Genomic DNA, 20,277 nt, shown 5'->3' on the forward strand with positions numbered 1-20,277 from the left:
CTCCCAAAAATAGAATCAAAAAGCCAGATTTCTGTTGTGTGCAGACTCTGCTTTGGGAACCACCAAGCATTCTACTTTGTCAGCTCTGGGACTTTCCAGTAAATGGATCTATAAGCGCTCAATGGTATGGGTACCCTAGCACTGCACTGTGTGGGGCCCAGCTCTGGGTAGCTTCAGCATTCCATTGTGTGGGGGCTCAGCTATAGATATCTCTTGCATTCCTCAGCGAGCAGCTTATCACTAGGAATCCATAGAGTTCTAAGGTGTGGGTATTTGGAACTGGACAGGGAACATAAAAAGCTCCTCCAGAATGTGAGCTCTACACTAGGAAAACGTTTTTTTTGCATACGAAATCTACATTAATTTTGGCTATGACAAGTTCTAGGTACCTATTTTGGAACCAAATCGAAAGAACACATTTTGGAGGAGCCAAGTTAGCTATTTACGGTGATTAGTCATCAATGAATCTTGTCAAGTCAGTGGCCCATGAATACAGGTAAAATATGAACAGTTCAAAGAAAAAATGGGCCTATAACTATTGCAATGCAGTGCAAAAGTCAATCATCTTCCAAAAAGAGACACATGTATAATCTGTTTCCAGGAAAACGCTCTGGTTGGGTCAGTATTTGATGAAATAGGACTTTGCAGAACCAGGGTGCTCCTCAGAAAAGGAGCTCAGCTTAACAGGACTGTTCCAGGGAAAAGACCCTGCAGAACATGACTTTTTACAGGAATAGATTTGCATGGAACGTGACAGCTCCCTGGAAAGATACCTATGGAGCATCCAACAGTTACTTCCCTGCAAAACTAGGCTGCTGCTCAGGAAAATACCTTAAAAGAACCAGACTGCTCCTCAGAAAGTGAAGAGAGCTACTTAGAATTTGACTCTTGAAGAGCCAGATGAATTCCCTGCTAGAAACCCCTTAAAACTGGTTGCCCCAGATTGCTCTGCTGTAGAAATCGTTCCTGGAACCAGACTGTTACTGAGGAGGAGACTACAGCAGAGACATTATTCATCAGAATTCCCAATATATCTATAGATAGTGGATTAAATATTTAATTCCCCAAAATCTGAGATTCTCACTTGAATGCGCTCATACATTTAGAGCACCAGGACAGCCTGATTTGGGTATCAGTTATGCTTTACAAATTTCAATTCATATATTGCCGTTCTACAGGACATCCTATCACAAGCCTTTGGTCCCTACAAGCTCATAGCCATAATTGATACATTATATTGCATCAGACCTGGGCGGGATCTACATTTGTCATCCAACTGACCTATGACAAGTTAACAGACCCTTCCTGAAGAAAGAGCCATTGTCACAATTGCTATTGCAAGGATCAAGATTGGCATGAGAAATGATGAGCAAGTTACCTCCAAGAAAGAGACCCTCCACCTCATTATCCACCCCTCCCCGTACCACCACAACATTATATTTTTATTGCAGCCCCATCCATTCAGGAGATGGCCCAGCATTCTAGTGTCTCTAACCTGCAAACCACAGCCTTCAGTAGAAAGGGGCCACAATTATTCTTGGAGAAAAGAAAGGTGCCTTGGTATTCTGAACTCTTTAGGTATGCTATGGCTTCTGTTCAGTTGAAGGAATGTAGCACAAAGAAGGATTGAGGGGGTGTGGAGGGGTGTAATCTTATTAGCAAAAGCGATTTTGCACCAGGAATGTCTGCTTACACCTCAGGAATGCTTTCAAATATTACCCTATCATCTGCCATATTATTTGTGTAACACAAAGGGGAGATGCTATATGTCGCTCTATGAGATGCTCCCAATTGTACTGGATACAGTAAACAATCCTTCTTCTGGGAACTGCCAAGTTTTGTCATCATTCAATGGTATTCCTGGGACTACAAAATGAGGATGGACAGTAACCTCCCAAGAAAGTCCTGAAAGGGCTATGAAACAAGGTATGGGCAGGCTAACAAGTATGGGCAGGTTAGCTAGTATGGGCCAAGTGGAATGTATTCCTAGAAAATTTACTCACAGAGGTTGTATGGTGAAGAAGTAATTTACAGTGAACAGCACCCTGTAGGGAGAAATTAACTTCATGCAGGGTTCTACTAACATCACCCTTACTATACAGTCAGATACTCCACAGGTTACAATACCTCTAGATCTGCCCTATCCCTCTATTCGGCCCACTGTAGGGCATTGGGCAGGAACCAAGGTATACATTAATCCTGGTTAAAAAAAATAATAATAATCCTTTTAAAATGACAAAATTATAGATTTGGTAAACAAGTGACAGAGAAATCAAAGTGAGGCACGAGCACACTGCTCAGAACACAAAGAAGAAATAAAAGGAGTGAATGGGAATATAGCAAGAACATCCGAGCTGCACAGGGCGAGCACCAGCCCTGCCGGAGCTCAGGATTTGTTGGGATTAATACTGGACTCATCTGCTCACAATATTAAAGGGCATCTAGATTTAGCTACAGGAGGTTTCCAATGTCTGCCAAAGCTGGGAGAAGGCCGGATCCAGTGTTCGGCATCACTCCAAAGGTAGAGCCACTCAGCCTCCCTGTAGGCTGGTCTCGCACTCTATGGAAAAAAACAAGATCACTATGAAATAAAACACATTCAGGGGATTTGTTGACCTAATTCTTAAATCAAGAATGTTCTCCACGTTTGTGCATGATCCCAGATCACTTTTTATCCAAAGAACATTTTTTAATTAAAATATATAATGCAAAACATATTTTAATGTTTCCATTATGAAGATGTAATCCCCCATAAACTGTGGTCAGAATCAGCACAAGGACAGTGCATCAATTTCTGCAGAACATCACATTTCCTGTTTATCATATAGTTTAGAAATTTACGGAACATTAGGATTATGGTGTCAAACAATCCCTCCCTGATTCAATCATTCACATATTTATCTTGCTTCATTATCCCCTTGGTCACTATGCGGCCTCCAATCACATTTTACCAGGAGAACATGGTTATTTGGTTATTACATTTAGTCCATATTGCTTATCGCGCACCACTGTCCACAAATCTTTTGGTATTTCTGTGAGCACCCATTGCTCTTGTATATTTCTTGTTCCACTGCCCTACACAAGCCTATATTCAGCAGCAAATCATCATATGTTCTCTTCTTCTTTGAAAGTCATTCCCCTGCAACACTGCCTAATCTCCCCAAGCTCATCTAGTAACCCCATCAACCATCTATATGCACTCACATACACCCACTAACAATCACATCTAACTCCTATTAGTTTAATCTACCACAAAGAAACTGGAACAAATTAATAAAATGGTTTGCATATGCGCACAAGACTAATCTGACTGACCATTAACACTGGACTAACCTTGGGTTCTGGAGCAGCAGGCTGCCTGGCGTAAAGCGTTTCAATGATCTGTTAGAGTGTAGCACACGCAAAATATAACAAACTATAATACAATAACCATAACTTAGTACTGTTTTCCCATGCCAGGGCCATGCTATGTTCCATATTGCCACTGCTAGTCCTACATAGCAACTGTTTGTATTTGGGCAGCAGCCATTTACCCCCTATAACTTGTAAAATTATTCTGGCTTTCCATTCAATTAGTAGATCAGTGATCTCATTTAGTTGTCTGACATTTTGTTCTCCAATATTTGGTGATTTTCAGACACTATCACCATGTGTGAATAAAAGTTCCATCATTCCACACCCTTTTAAACAAAGGGCTGATAGGATGTGTCCCCAAGCCCTGCAATTTACCACAGTGTAGTATCTGGGATGCAGGATTTACAATTATACTAATCAGAACTCTTGCTTGACTGCTACCTTGCGAGGACCTCACACTGCCTTCTCTCATTCTTGGTCTTCTATTTGGCCTACGTCCTTTTCCTCATTTTTCTTTAAACCACATCAGTACATCTGGCGAGTTATTTCTCGACGTTTTGCATTTCTGCAATGTGTCTTTTTTCTTGAGTGGTTCAGTCAAGATGCTGTTTTCAATTCGGATAAGTCCTGCATTTCTTTTAGCTGATCTGAGGACCTCTCCATGGCATGTTTTTATTGGGAATAGAGGAAGTGTTGTTATCACACATAGAGTATTCCTCTCAATGTTTTAAAGGGTTTCATAAAGTTTTCTTCCCAAACATCTCCAGCTTTCGAAGTACCTTTCACATTTTTCAATGTCAGTAATTCCCCCGCCTCCTTTAGATTCTGTCTCGAGGGATTTTCCTGGTAACACCTCAGGCAATCTTATGTTTGTCACTGCTCTCCATGCTAATATGACCTTCTTTATGGCTCATATGTGTGGGCCATAAAGAAGGGTTCCAACGCATATTATTGATAGGTACCCCAGTTCTATTATTTTCTGGTCTAGACTGTATGCGGGCTCCTCGGGAGGTGTGAAGATCTATTTTTTTTTATGTTACCATATGTGCTAGCCAGTAATATTTGCAATTGTCAGGGGAGCTCTCTCGTCAGAGTGATAAGGAAGGTTCTCAAGAGCTCTTGGACGTGCAAGACAAATTTTCTTGGAAATGAAAATGGGATGTTCTGCAGTAAAGAAAGGACATGCGCCAGAGTTTCTCTTTTGTACATTGCTGCTTGCGCCATCAATGACAACGAGAGACTCATTTTTTAAAATTGATCTTTCATTGTATAAAATGAAATACCAGTAAGTAAGACATTTAGCGATCCAATACAGCACTCAATTTGCAATCACACATTAATAAGCTTGGAGTGGCTGGGTGTTATGTGATCTTGGGTCGTGCACACTACTGTAGGTTGTGAGTGATTGGCCAACCTGCTGGTGGAGTGTGTCCTAAAGTTCTCTCAGTTGTGCTCCTTAGCCTACAATGGGAGGGGTAGGGGGAGAAAAAAGGGGCATGTGTCCCTCCCAAGACCAGATGAGAATGGAAGACGTTGCCAATGCGTCACAAAAGCCTTCAACCAATCTATGGCCACCTGTAGATTTCATTATAGGAATACTTGGTCTTCCTGAGAGTATGCAAACTGCACCACCTTGCCCTCAAAGCATAGCACAAATGGTGCAATGTAGACACTGGCAATAGTGCAAACATATTGTATTCTCAGCTGTTTTATTTATTTATTTATTTTAAATTAGGAAGGAATGCAAATGGTGCTCACTCATGTTTTGTTTTCACTTTCACTCAGTGCGAACCACCTCCCACCCTCATCACACTTCAATGAAATAGTTACCTTCTTGTCTCTTGTGGAGCATCTGCTTAGAATGTTGGAGAGCTAGTCTTTATCATAGTCTCCAGACCTTTCCCTTTTCAGAGCTTGTTGCATTTGTCTCAGCTACTGTAGCTCTATGACTTTGTCATTATAGCTCACAATATTTTTGCAGTATGATGACTCATATGCTGAAAAGACAATTGCAAGCCAACAGTAAAGGTCCCTCTTCAATGTATCTAGTTTCGGTTCATGGCCTCTAAGTATCTTCTACGGTTATCCTAGTATTTTCCCACATTGAACAGTAAAATCCAGTTTGAGGTAGTGACAGAAGGCTGGTAGAACATACATGCATTTTTCCAGCAACCAGACAGTGGATACTAGTGCATCCAGTTTCCCCTCCTTTCAAGTGCACTTCCGGTGTTATATATAAAACCCAGATATAGAAGTCTTGTATGACAAAGCAGGGCTCACCACCACCTAGATAGTGGATACACAAGAATTTTGTTTTGCTATACTGTTTTCTGCTATTCGAGTGCTCACCAAAGGGGTATATGTAAACCTAGCAGACTTGTCAGGCAGGATTTGTCACTGCAATGTCAAAAAGGATGCTCACAGCCCAAACAATGCATTTTCAGGATGTTCAGAGGAGTCATCTCTCTTCATTCAGGTCATCCTACTTCTCCTGGGAAGCATTTAACACCTGGTTCACACCTCTTAAAATGTTAATCACTGAATGGGAGCTGTTTGAGAGAAAATGGAAATTAGCCTCCAGGAAATTCAGGCATGGAAAGGGTATCTTTCTAAAAGTTACATTTCGTTAAAATGTATTAAAAATCACACTTTGCCATTGAATTGGATTTTTAATAACTAATAAAATAATAGCTGTTAAATAATTTCTCTAGTGAGTCCCATTTCAGAAATTACAGTATCAGGATTTTAATCTGTACTGTGGTTTTCTACATAGGCCAGGTATGCCTGCCACAGTGAAAAAATAGCTTTTTGGGTGCTATCAACTGTAATGTCATGTTCAAATTACATATCCACATTGAAGTCCAGGGCCATTACTTTCCCCCAGGATTCCAGCAATCATAAATGTGGGCAGATTTCAAGGCTAGCATGCAGTCACCAGAGACAGTAGAAGACCCAAGAGCAGTCCTCTCTCTGTTACAGGTAACTAGCAAGGACCGGTACCCTCATCACCAGTATCCAACACCTGCTACAGTCCCTCTCACGGCTCAGTGTACATATGTGCATTAATTTCAGTAGGCACGATATATTTTTTTGAATTAATACCTTCTTCGAGATCTTACCCACTTGTATGTCTGTACGGCAGTCCAAACCCAGATAGTATTCTTCGGCAAAGATTTTAATTGATCTTTGGAACCTTGTATAAACATAACACTAAAAGGTAGTAAAAATGCTTGCAATCGCAGTTGCATCTATCTTACCCCTAATGGATAGAATTAAGGCAGACACAAAAGTCTTATAGTTTTGTAACACATGCAAGAAAGTGTTACACTAGCCACCTAGTCAAAGTTAACTCCAAGTCGTACAATTTTTGTGGTCTCTATTTTTGTCAAGATGTACAAAAGGACTCTAGTCAATAGGTCCCCTTTGCCCTTACTTCTGAAAGCTTGTTCGATGAATGGAAGATGGCCTTTGCTTGGGTACAGCAATTTTCAGGCAGTTTTTTCAGCAGAGGGGCAATGTTGTGCCATTATTGTCTATCAATAAACCAAAAAGCTAGTGGAGGCACTGGCAACTTTCACTGAAGTAGCTGCGAAAACACCCACATGCTTGCTGATTTTATCCAGCTGGCCACCTTCCTAACTCTGGTTGTGAGAAGGTGTACGGATGCTTGAGCAGCTCAATTTGCATTTACTAGGCTCAAAAGATGAGTGAGAGATGTATGCAGGGCTTTGTACTTTTTCTCAAGGCGAGCCATTGAGCGCCTGTAGCAAGAAAAAGCCCACCTCCCAAAGATAATCTAAAATTGGAATGGACTTGATGCACCTGATATTATTGTCTTTAAAGTCAAATAGTAAGCTTTGTTTGATGACATTTGGAAAAGGGATATTACACTTCTGCAAAGTGAAGAATCATGAGGTGCAGGTTCCTAGTCTACTGAATAAGACAGTACAAGGGAATCGTATTCTGAATGTTGATCGTCCCTAGAGGATGAACTTTCTGAGTCATGACCTTGGACATAACTGCCATCATTTCCTTGATCCTGACCTACATGAACATCTGACCTAGTTGACCTGGTAAATTAAGAATGGTTATCAGGTCCATGGACAACTCACAGAGGTTTAAAAGCAGTTGGCTGATAAGGCACTGAGACAACATCTGGAGGCTGAGTAGAAGGAGATGGTGGTTGAGGCAGAAACACCAGCTGAGGTTGAAGAAGCAAAGTCAGAGCTATTTGCTGAGGCCAACAGTAAGGAGTATATAGGAATGCTAGACGCAACCTTTCATAAACATCTTAAAACATCTGTTTCAAAGAGCTTAGGAACTCAGCAAGAACTTAAACCATCAATGGCATAGGAAATACTGGCTGCTCTCTGAAGAAGGGATTCTGTTCTCTTGCTGACATTGACAATAATACACAACATGGACAAACTGTATGACCAAATCATGAAGACTGCATGATGATGAAATCAGTTACTAGGATTATTATCAATGGTATTGGTGCCGGTGTCCTTGTCATTTGTGGTCGAGTAATTAACAAAAGCATTGTTATTGATGGGTGTGTCACCAAAGGAGCACACAATGGAGTAATTGTTGAGCGAGCAGTCAACAAAACCCTTGTCATCCTTGTTGGTAGTGTGGACAACAATTTCTTTGATAACAGAGCAGAAATTGAACAAGCTGTCAAACAAAAATATTTGTGTGACTTCCCAGAGCTGATGCATCACCAACAGATCATTGATTGAAGCCTTAACACCTACAGCAGAGGGCTGGTCCTGAGAGGCAGAACCAATGGGTGCACTGAACGTTGTCCTGACAGGATCTTTGGAAGTGACAGTATCACAATTGCACTGTTTGTCCTTTGGTGACGGCTCCATGGGAGCACTTGTGACAGAATTCCTACCAGGAGAATATGACTCCAAAGCCTGAAGGAGCCAACCTTCTTTCTTATGAAGCATATATTTTGTAAATGGAACATTCACATGTACTTTCTTGACCTCACAGGTGTCGCAAGGTTTGAAAAAATCTTTTCTTTTCTGGGAGAATGTGCACCTTAACTCTCGGTGAGCCACCCAACAACACAAGAGGAAGTAGGACTTCTGCAGCAGAGGGTGAGAAATAAACAATTCAACCCAAACCAAACTCTATTTTCAGAGAAAAAATACTTCTGGAGAGGAGTTGACATGATTCCCATCCATTCACCAGACGTGTGTCAGAAAGTCTGAGACAGGGTGAGGGTGGAGCTCTGCGTCTCTTCAGTCATTAGGCCTAAGTTTCCATCATAAAATTAGGTGGACACACTTCTTGGGGCCTTTGGCTTTTTCTAAGTTGTTTGTGTATATATATATATATGTTCGCTGCTATGCTAACATTTATTACTAAGGATTCCCAAACTGACATCATGGAATAATTAAAGCATATGAACCTATGGAAAGTTAAATGCTAGAGAATTAAGAAAACATGATGCTAAAGAAATATCTGGATTTACAAGAAAGTCTTGTACTACCTTAGAAGGAATTGTGAGTGATATATGAGCAAATATTATGGAATGCAAATACAAGTTACTTACCTTCGGTAATGATCTTTCTAGTGGAAACTATCGAACAGCAAATTACTCACATTGTGAACAAACAATCAACTTCAGACTGGATCCAGAAACTTTTAGAGCAGTACTCCTGAGCGCCTGTACCTAGTGTTGTGTGGCTCTGCACCAACGTCATTCCTCTATGATAGGAAGATCAACCATTTTGGACAGGTTAGATTGGAAGCTGAGGGGATTCACTATCACACTTTTACCTCTCCCTTGTGATTATGACTTAAGCAAAAAAATGTCACAAGGGTGTTAGCCTGGCCAACATGAAAAGGTGTCACCACTTTTGGCAGAAGTGAAGCTCGATCCTCACTGATCAGGAGAGAGCTGTATATAGTGGGTTGACAAAGACAGCCTGAAGTTTGCTCAAGCATCTAGCCAATGTTACGATGATTAGAAACAGTCTGAAATCTCAAGGGACAATTTTGCAATGGCTCAAAACAAGTGTGCATCAAGAATGTGAGGACTAAATTCAGGTCCCTTTAGGGCATTACAAAGGGTTTTGGTGGAAACAAATTTTGCAAACCTCTCAAAAACCTCATCACAACATGTGATTTGAATAACAAAGGTTGACCAAGCAACTGCAAGAAAGCTGTGTGAGCTGATAAATAACCCTTAACGGCATCCAAAGCAAATCTTTGATGGGCAATTAACAAAAGAAACAATAAAACTTCAGACAACTTTGGCTGTAATTTTTCGGGTGCCATGCCAGTCCAAAACTTTGTCCAAATGGCTGGTGTATACTGATTTTGTGGACGAATGCCTTCCTACCAAGATTACATCAATGAACTTAGAGTGCATGTCTAAAGAGGTCAACAGACACTGCTCAATCTCCATCTAGAACCACTAAGGTGACTTGGGACCAATCATTCCTGATCTTCTTCGGAGCTCAAATCAGGTGAGGCAGTGATAGGAAGACAGAGGCATAAAGGAGCCCTGAGCTCCACTCTAGACGGAATGCATCTTTAAGTGGCAACTGCTCTAGAAACTCCATTTGCCACTGTGTGCACAATGTTGGCACAAAATAATGAGCCAGAGTTCTCCCCATTACTGGAAGACAGCACTCTGTGCCTTTCAAGATCCTCTAGGCATCTGACTGAATTTGTCTGCCATGGTGTTTTCAGATTTCGTTAGCTGGTTCACCTCCAGAGAAATCTCTTGTCAGGCCAGCCACCTCCAGAGGCAAAAAGCTTCTCGAAACAGCAACCAGGACCCCACCCTGTCCTGCTTCTTGCAGTACCACATGGCGGTGATATTCCTTTGTTGGTGGGAAAGAAGGCCTTCAACCCCAAGCGAATTGCCCTCAACTCCAACAAACTGATGGGAAGTGAAGTGTCTGCCACAAGCCAGAAGCCTCTGATCTCCACCTCTCCCAGATGGCCTCCCCAATTGAGCAGTAATGCATCTGTGACCACTGTAATCTCTGGGTGGGCTAAGGAGGGGGGCCAGCGCGGTCCAGTAGCCACCACTGCAGATCTTTTGCAGTGTCTGCCGAAATCTGGATACAATTTGACAGATTCCCCTAGTGATGTGCCCACTGGGACTTCAGTTCCAACTGCAGAGCCCACATATGGCATTTGGCAATTTTGACCACCAGGATGCAGGAGGTCAACAATCCCAAAAGCCTCAGAGTTATCCACGCTGAGATCCAGGGCAAAGGCTGAACCATCCGGATCATAGGCTGAACATCCTGGACTCTCCGCTCTGGGGGAAAAGGCATGAAACCATAAAATAGCCAAAAGGGTTCAGATGAAGGCAAGTGTCTGCAAATGAGTCAAGAATGACCTCAGCAGATTGATAGTGAACTCCAGCGATTTTAGGATGGTCGCCATTGTCTGGAGATGGTTGACAAATGTGAAGGGCACGCCCACCTTCAGCAGTCAATCGTCAAAGTCGTGAAAGACTGGTACATCCTGACAACCGAAAACATGCTGCAACCACCACCATCAATTTCATGAATACCATAGGGGCAGTGGTGAGGCCAAAAGGGAGCAATGCAAACTGCAAATTATCCTGACATACCATGAACCGCAGTTAGCGCCTGTGGGCCTGCAGGGTGGGGATGTGAAAATAAGTATTCTGCACGTCTAATCAGGTCCACCATCCAGTCTCCAGTGTCTAGGGCAGACAGGACCTGGGCTAGCTTGAGCATTTTGAATGTGTCTTTCCGCAGGAAGGCGTTGAGAGGGTGAAGGATCTAATATAGGATGAAGGCCTCTGTCCTTCTTTGGCACAAGGAAGTAGTGCAAACAACACTCAGTTCCTACTTTCGAGGTCAGAACTCTCTCAATGACTTGTTTGGCCAAAGGACCTGCCCTTTCTGCCGTAAAATAGATAGATGGTCCTCCATTACCCTTCCTGAAGGTGGTGGAAAGTGCAGCGGGTAGAAATATATGGAAAGAGGGCATAGCCCGGGTGGATAATTTGGAAGACCCACTTGTCATTTGTGATGGCCTGCCGCCCTTGAAGGCAATATTGTATCCTGCCTCTGACAGGGTGTAGGCTTGGTCAGGTTGGAAAACTTCCATTAGTAAATTCGTTTTTATAGAAAAAAAAAGTCTGGTACACCAGGAAGAAGCTCCAGATCCATGTCTACTTCATGGAATGAAAGGAACTGACATCAGTATGGATAGGTGGCGCTTTTATGCAGCTCCACTTGTGAAGTGGAACAATGTCTGCGTAGAGCTGGAAGATACCACCTAGCAGCATGCAGGATAACTTCACTTAAAATGTTACGGTCCCATATGACGTCTGGGGATTGATTACAAGGTGAGAATCTGTGGTTAAGAAGCATCCATTAAAATACAGGGCTAATAGGAACACAAGGATTTTTGGCTGATCTAATAGCTACTTTTCAAATGAGGTGAAGATGGTAAAGTTTATTCTTAGGTACATACATAAGGTTCATTTATTTGGAAAGGATCACATGAAACCATTAAAACATTAAATTATAGGCAGTTGCTTTGCCCCTCATCTCTTTAACTGTTCCTGCAGTCTAGAGGGCTCTTTGTTTTTCCCTTTATTGTTCAATGTTATGTTGAGCATCTGACTGCCCTTTTACATGTGTAATGCTGTTATTTTTATAACCATGCAGACATCACTCAGATACGCCTGTGTGTGTGCCCTCATGGTTTTACCCATGCATGTTGGACATGTGTAACTGAATGGCTGTCATTGGATTAATGACAAGGAGGTAATGATATGGGATTATTCTGATTATTTACGGTGCTTCGACCACTGGCTGAAAAACTGTGCCAGATGCCAGTGAATCGGGTTCGGAATATGGACTTTAAACTGAATAAAGTATCTTCTTAGAACCTTGAGTGATAGAGAATCCTCCACTTGTCATCACCAATTAATGATCCTGTGGAAAAACCCCAGTCTTCAACAACGTAGCCACAGTAGCAGCTATGCCAAGTTTAGTAAACTCCTGTCTACATTATGGGAATTAGTTATACCAGGGATGCCATCATACCCATTTGTGTCATCCACATCTTGTCCAAAAACTCCTGCTCAACTAATTGTTGAACAGCATATATTTCACAATGTCCCCCACATATTTTTGCTTGCTTCACTGGTTACTGGTGGAGCAGGAAGTAAGATGCAAAACTGCCCTTTAACTGTGCGCCAAACTGACCATACAAAGATGGCACACCATTCTCAGGTTCGACTGCATTGCTGTGGAAAATAACCTTCTTCAGTACAGGAAAGGATTAAAAGAGTTTGCTTCCAACCAAAGAAACTCTCTTGTTTAGCCATCAAAATAAACAATGGTTGAAGAAGAGACATTTGGGACTTCGTTGTATATGTTCATTACTTTTGTGCACTCTTGTGATCCTTAACGTTTCATTTATTTCCCTTTCATCCCTCTACCAATGTGGTCCATAGCCATTTGACTACTCACTAGTATGTATTCAGCGATAGTGCAGCTAGGTTTACAAAGTTCTTCCCTTGCTAGCTTCCAACATTTCTAACAAATACTGCAATTATTAACCATAGTTTTCAAAATTTTCTACATGTGTGTTTTCATAGTAAAACGGAGACTCTCAATCCTCTTTTAACCAATAGCAAACAAACAGAGAGATTCAAAGTTACAAGGAAAATAGTTTAAAGTTAAATTGTGATAATCACAGGAGAATTGTAATACTCTTGGAACTCCGGATAGGACAATATTAAGGATCAATTAAGCTTTCTTCTTGTAACAGATACTAAGTCGCTATTGTGTTCCTCTGTTTTACTCATACTTTGCTCCTATTGAAAGGGACCAATGACGTCTGCAGTTCTCAGATTTTTTATGGGTTTAGCGGGGTGTTCAGGATCTTAGAAAATGTAATTGTGGGTTGTTTGCTACACCTCTACATTCAGTGGACTTTACTTTTTAACACTGTTTTTATTATTAGACCCACTGCACTCAATATGACGAATAATAACCGACAATTCCAAAAGTGGCCACTTGTAAAACCTAACATGAGTCAATAAATATGCATAACAGAAGAAAAAGATTCCAACTCTCATACTCCGTAAATATGTGTCTGTGAACTATTGATTCCCCCTGTGGGCTCCACCAATTTACAGTAAATATGTATGTAAATCAGTTGTTATTTACCATCCTGCGATCTACTGCTACCCTGAAGGGCCTCGGAGTGAGAAGAGAAAGCAGGGAGACATATAAAACTAACCACTATTCCAGGACCAGACATCTCCAGCTCCATCCATTTCCTGAGGTAGTTGTTCCCCTATAAGTACCCCGAACCAGACCCATGCTTCGGTCCAGGAGACTAATCAAATCACTGTGAAAAAAATTCAAAGCATGTAAGCCACTTAGTATTATATTAGTGCGCCCCCCAGAAAAAGCCTTACCCGAATCTGCTTGTGTGGGGTGTTCCTTTCGCCATTATTGCTTTCTTGTGCACCGCTTTGCACAGACTAAAATAATCTTATTTTCTCCTTGCTACCATATGTTCTACTTCTGAGGCACCAGAGCGACATCCATTTTAGACTCAGGAGCTCTCAAAAATGTCACACTCAGTTCCTATTGCCTCCAAGTTTCACACTGCTCGGCTTCAACAGGCCAATCTTCCCAGAACTGGTGCTGGGCTGGGTATTGTGTCCAGACCGTTGCAGTGTTCAGAATCAAGATGTTCTCCTAGGCCTATGTCTGGCACAAGGGGTCAACCACCCAACTCGCCTTCCCCATCACTTGCCTGCTACAGAGGGAGCGCCTCTCCTCACAGAACTGTCCGATTGCACGTCTCCATTGTCAGGTGTGTTCCACTACACCCAGGTCACACTCAGTCTACTGCCACTCCAGCCTCTCACACTGTGAGGCAAGCTGCAATATATGAACCACCATCAGCGACACTAGTCGTTTAATGCTTTGGCAAGGTCTCTGTGTCGGGCCTAGGAGGGCACAATGCATTCCTTAGCAGTCATGCCACTAATTAGCTCCTGGGCTTGGCCTCTGTACCCACTGCCATCTAATCCTCTACACAGTAGAAAGAAGGCCATACAATCCTCTCACCCACAGAAGGTCCTCTAGTTGGGAAAGATAATAATTAGGCCATAAGCACAGAGTGTTTGCAGCCATCTTGTGATGCGGTCAGTCACATACCCTTTCAGTGTGTTTTAAAGTTAAGACATATCACTTTTTGCAATACTGAGTTCAAAAGCTATACCTTGTTTCTATTTTCAATTATGTTCTGTTAAAGGTTTTCCTAATTCAGAGTCCTGTGGAAATCCTTAACCCAAATCAATATTTCACAATCTGTGCTATAACTGCCACACCCCAACTTTCTCTAGGGCAAGCTTATTGGAATTTGCATGGAAACAGATTAGTTATAGGGACAGCAACATGCAGAACTCTGAGTGATGCAGGAATATCGCACCAGGGGAAAACTGCATCTGGCGAATACCTCATCCTGTGACATCTGTATTTACAAGGTATGGTATTACTGTGGCAAATAAAGGGGCTGCCATGCTGCCACTAATACAGTGCAAGAACTCAATTCTAAATAAGTGCCAAATGTCACACATTGCATTAAGGATCTAAAAATAAGCACTATTTTAGCACTAAACCATAATATCATTTCACATATGCTCCACCAAATAATTTTTGTACTGAACAAATGATACTCCTGCAGGAAAACACTACTTACTCAATATGCATCTGTTCGCAGCTTGCAGTGCTGTAGATTTAAAAGCTCTTCATACTCCTGCCATCTAGTATCGGACTCAGACTGTTGGTGCAAGTTGTTTCAGTTTGAAGAAATCTTTTTGAGTCACAAGGTACTCTATGACTCCTCCTCTAGTTGTCAACGTGCATGTTTTTCACATAGTAGGTGAGTGTAAGTATGGAGTGGTGAGTAGTGAGAATCTGATGTCCAGGCAAATAGTGCATAAAAGTAATACGTTAATATTGCAGAGATATGCAACCAAACACCGACGCTGGAGAGGAGAGTTGGCACATGTAATTCTAAAGTACTACAAGCTACGAACAGATGCTTTTAGGGTAAGTAACATTTTCTGTTCATAGCATGTGCAACTGTAGATACATATGCTCTGCTCAGACTGAACAGCCGGACTCTTCAAAGCAGTGGCTAGTCAGTGGATGATGCAGATGTCTGAAATAAAGTTCTTAATAGTGTTTGGCCAACTCTAACCTACTGAAGGGTACTTAGTGTAGAGGAAGTAAAGAGAAAGAGATGTCCAAGCAAATGAAACTACATATGTACAACTATATACAAGTATAAGACAACTGGAATGGCCTCAGGCGTCCAGGGAGGGCTCATGTGAATCTACAGCAGTAAATGCCATGAACAGATGCTTACTGGGTAAGTAACATTTTCTGTTCGATGGCATGTATGGCTATAGATACACATGCTCTGGATAGACGGTAAAACAGTCCCTCCACGAAAGCTGTGGCTAGCCTGAGGGTGTTGAAGTTGACTGGAAAAGTGTTCTTAGCACTGCTTGGCTTGCTGGCGTGCAAGTACATCTACACAATAGTGTTTTGTAAATGTGTGTAGTGTAGACTACGTAGCTGCCTTGCAAATGTCAGCTGTGGGCATATTTCCAAGGAAAGACATAGTAGCTTCCTTCTTCCTGGTAGTGTGTGCCCTGGGAGTAACAGGAAGTTGTCTTTTTGCCTTAGCATAACAGGTTTGAATAAGTTTTACTATCCACCTAGCTAAGCTATTCTTTGATATTGGACTGCCTTTATGTGTTAGGGAGAAAGCAACAAAGAGCTCCTTAGTCTTTCTAAACTCTTTAGTTCTGTCAATGTAGAACATTAATGCCCATTTAATGTCTAAAATGTGAAGGGCTCTTCAGCAACAGATTCAGGTTGCGGAAAGAAGACCGGCAACTCAGTGGATTGATTAATATGAAATTGAGAGATCACTTTAGGGAGGAACTTCGGATTGGTATGAAGAACCACATTGTCCTGATGTATTTGGAAGAATGGCTCTTCCACGGTTAGGGGCCTGGTGCTCACTTACAGACCTAAACGTCAACTTAGATCCATGGGATCTTTTTTGATTCAGGTCCCTCGTACTTATAAAGCTAGATGGGGTGAAAAGGCATTTACGGTAAAAGCGTCTAGATGCTGGAATTCTCTCCCCCGGGCATAAGGAAGGAACAAAATTTTATGGCTTTTAGGAGGCTTGTCAAAACTTTGTTGTTCCCGCGTTAACTCAGTCTTCTCTTGCTCCTCTCTTGAGCGCTTTGATACTCCGGCCGGAAGGCGCTATATAAATACCAAAATACAAATGAAAATACACTAACACTTCTGAGTGATGCGATAGAGACTAAAAAAGCCACTTTCCAGGAGAGATATTGAAGGGGACATGAATGAAGTGGTTCAAAAGCAGGACCCATAAGCCTGGTAAGACAATGTTTAGGTTCCAAGAAGGTGCAGGGGGTAATCTTGGTGGAATGACCCATTTAAGACTTTCATAAATGCTTTAATTACAGGAATTCTAAAGAGGAATGTATGTTGTCTCTTCTGTAAATATGCAGCTATTGCTGCAAGATGTAAGCAAATGGAGGTGAAAACTAAATTAGCTTTCTGTAGATAAAGCAAGTAGCAGGCAATGTCATGGACAGTAGCTTTAATGGGATTAATGTGTGTTGGTTGACAGTAACAAACAAAGCGCCTGATTACAACTTTGGCGGAGGGTGTTAATCCATCCCAAATGTGACAAATATTCCACCCACCGTATTACGAGTTCCATAGGATATAATAGACTCGTAATACGGCGGGTGGTATATCAGTCACATTTGGGACGGATTAACACCCTCCGCCAAAGTTGTAATCAGGCCCAAAGTGTTTTCACCTTGCAGTATAACATGCTCAGGTAGTGGGTTTACGAGCTTCTCTGAGAATGTTCATGCATTCTGCAGGGAGGAACAGGTAACCAAACTCTATGACCTCAGGAGCCATATCGCAAAGTTGAGTGATTTGGGATCTGGATACTTGACCTGACCTTGGTTTTGCGTGAGAAGATCCGGTCTGTTGGGAAGCCTCTCTTGGGTAGCCACTGAGAGATCCAATAGTGTGGTGAACCCATGCCCATGTGGGAGCCACAAGAATCATGTTGAGAGACATTTGCTTGATCCGTTGCACTAGAAAGGGAATGAGAGAGAGAGGAGGAAAAGCGTAGGCAAATATCCATGACCAGTTCATCCATAGAGTGTTGCCCTTGGATAAAGGATGTGGATACCTGGAGGCGAAGCTTTGGCATTTTGTGTTTTCTGCTGTGGCAAAAAGATCTATGTGAGGTATGCTGTGGACTTGTTGCTGCATTCTACTAAACAGGTCTACAAAACCATCATGCTGTCATGGTGTCTGCGGACTAGGACAACTTTGTGAGAGAGGTCATGAAGGAATGGCTTTCAGGACTAGAAATACTGCCTGAAGCTCTAAAACGCTGTTGTGTAGGGATGATGATGACAAACCCAATATCCCCATACTGAGAGCTCTTGAAGGTGAGCACTCCAGCCTGTGTGTGAGGTGTCCGTTGTCAGAATGATCTGGGGCACAGGAAAGGCTACCCTTTCAATGGGTTGGTGGTGTTCCACCACTGCGGTGAGTATGGCGGTCTAACAACACTATGTAGAAGACGCATGTAAAGTCTGGCGTGGGGAACGGTGGCAATACAGGAGGCCATCCTCCCTAACAGGCGCATCACAGACCTGTGTATGAAGAGTTCTCTTAAAACTGAGGGAGGAGAAAACTGGAAGTTGTGAACACATGCTGGATTGGGGTATGCTATCCCCAGTTGTGCACTGAGTATAGCTGCTATATAGAGCTGTATCTGGAGAGGATGAGATGGAATTTGAGAAAACTGAGTGTGAAACCTAACTTGTACAGAAGGTTCACTGTCATCTGAGTGTGACGTTGCCACTGTGCCAACGTGCTGGCTTTGATGAGCCTGTTGTGTAGGTAAGGGAATATGCGTACGTTTTGCCACACAAAATGTGCTGCCACTACAGCTAAGCCCTTGTGAAGGCCCTGCGAGCCGTGGTGACCCTGAATGGAAGAACTATCATTATACACAAGCCTCTTCCTCCTCCTTCTCCTTCTCCTTCCCCCTCCCCCTCACCTTATTCACCAGCCTCTCCTACTGTGGGAGATTTCACACCACAGGGTTCTACGCTATTCACAGGGGGGTGATTTAACACAACATGACCCAGATCCTTGCGATACATATGACCCTGATCCCATGTTATCACAGACCCATACTGCTAACCAGCTCCCCAATGCCAGTGTTCCTTCCCCAAAAACAAGACACCTGGTAATTTGATCCCCAAGTGACCAGGCCATTCAGCACCTTTGAATCCCCAGTATATGGTACCCTTGGTACCTAGGGCATGGGCACTGAAGATACCCTGAAGGGCATTCGGTCGGTTCTCAGACCGACAGAGGTGTAGCACAGCCATTGCAGGCTGCGTGACAAGGTGCAGCCAAAATTGAAAACACACCATGGCACACACTTGTGTGCCATGGCTCCTAAAACACTGATTGTAGTATCAGTAAGTAACCCCTATAGCAGGCCTTGAGCCCTAAGGAAGGGTGCATTATATTACAAGTGAGGGCACATATGCATGAGCAAATATGCCCCTACTATGTCTTTGTCGATTCTTAAACATAGCAAGTGTGCAGGAAAGCTATTTTAAATACATGTGTTGTGCATTGGTCAATACGAGTTCCCCAGCTACATGATGGCTTTTCTGAACCTGAGGATATTTGGTATCAAACATCTCGATTTAATAAACCCTCACTGATTCCAATGATGGGTTTATTAATACATGCCCCCAGAGGGCACCTTAGAGGTGCCCACTGAAAAACCTATCAACTGCTGGTGAGCTCAATGACCGGTTCTGGCCAGCCTGCCACCAACAGACAGGAATCTGACCTCCCAGGGTGACAGCCTCCACTCTCGAGAGGTCAGAAATTAAACCCTGTCCAGGCTGGGGTGTTACAAACCCCTCCCCACAGGACGGCCTGAATCCCAAGACGGGAGCTTCAAAGAAGCCCACCCCTTTGGTATACAGATCTAGCCTTTCTCAGAGGAAGATGTAAGCCCCCCCACCCCCGGGCCCCATCTGGCACCTTAACAAGTGGGAAAATTAACTATGCAGGAGGTGTGCCACACTTCTGAACTGGGAACACCCCTAGGGTGGCCAGCCTGAAGTGGACACGACTTAGGAAATTGTGTGTGTAGTTGAATATAGGAACTTTGGACAGGGTGATGTCCACTTCCCACAGGAAGTGGTCTTCTAGGGAGTGTAGTGAACCCAAATGTAAGCAGCCCAATGGCTACTACCCTTTACTCCCCCTAAACTGAGTATTTAGGGGATCCCCTCAGAGCAGATCCTCAGATCTTCGCTAGACCCAAAAGAAGGAGTGGACAAGAAGCCTGCTAAACCCGAGAACAGAGGAGCAACCCTGACATGGAGTCTACCCTGCCGGCCTGCTGCACCCGACCCTTGAGGAGCAATTGAACTGTCCTGCCACTGCAGCCTCCAAGAAATGGGGAGAGCTGCCAGTGCTTTTCCAATCGCCAGGAGGAACTCCCTTGGATACAGGAGCTGCTCCTCTGCATCCGCAGGTACCTAAGAAAGACCTGAGAGGACCGGGACTGCCAGAAACCTGATACCGGAGATCACCACTGCACCCGAGCTGCCCAGTCCGTGTTGAAGTGGGCCAACAGTGTCAGCGTGGTCCCCAAGCCTTCCAGAAAGGAAGCCCACCCTGTGCTCGTCCACTGTGAACTTCACAACAGTGTCTGCAAACTGTTTCTGCAGACACCTCAGCAACCTTGAGTGACCATGAG

At 43.1% G+C, this 20,277-nt stretch overlaps 1 protein-coding gene across 1 annotated transcript in view; it reads right to left on the reverse strand.

Moving 5' to 3' along the window:
- Positions 1-324: 324 nt before the first annotated feature.
- Positions 325-20,277, reverse strand: part of PITPNA (phosphatidylinositol transfer protein alpha) — a 176,785-nt gene continuing 156,832 nt past the window's right edge. Inside the window, exon 12 of the mRNA XM_069226109.1 lies at positions 325-2,560. The gene's annotated coding sequence lies outside the window, so the exon portion shown is untranslated. The remainder of the gene's footprint in view (positions 2,561-20,277) is intronic.

The sequence above is a fragment of the Pleurodeles waltl genome, chromosome 3_1, assembly GCF_031143425.1.
Source record: "Pleurodeles waltl isolate 20211129_DDA chromosome 3_1, aPleWal1.hap1.20221129, whole genome shotgun sequence".
NCBI classification, from domain to species: Eukaryota; Metazoa; Chordata; class Amphibia; order Caudata; family Salamandridae; genus Pleurodeles; species Pleurodeles waltl.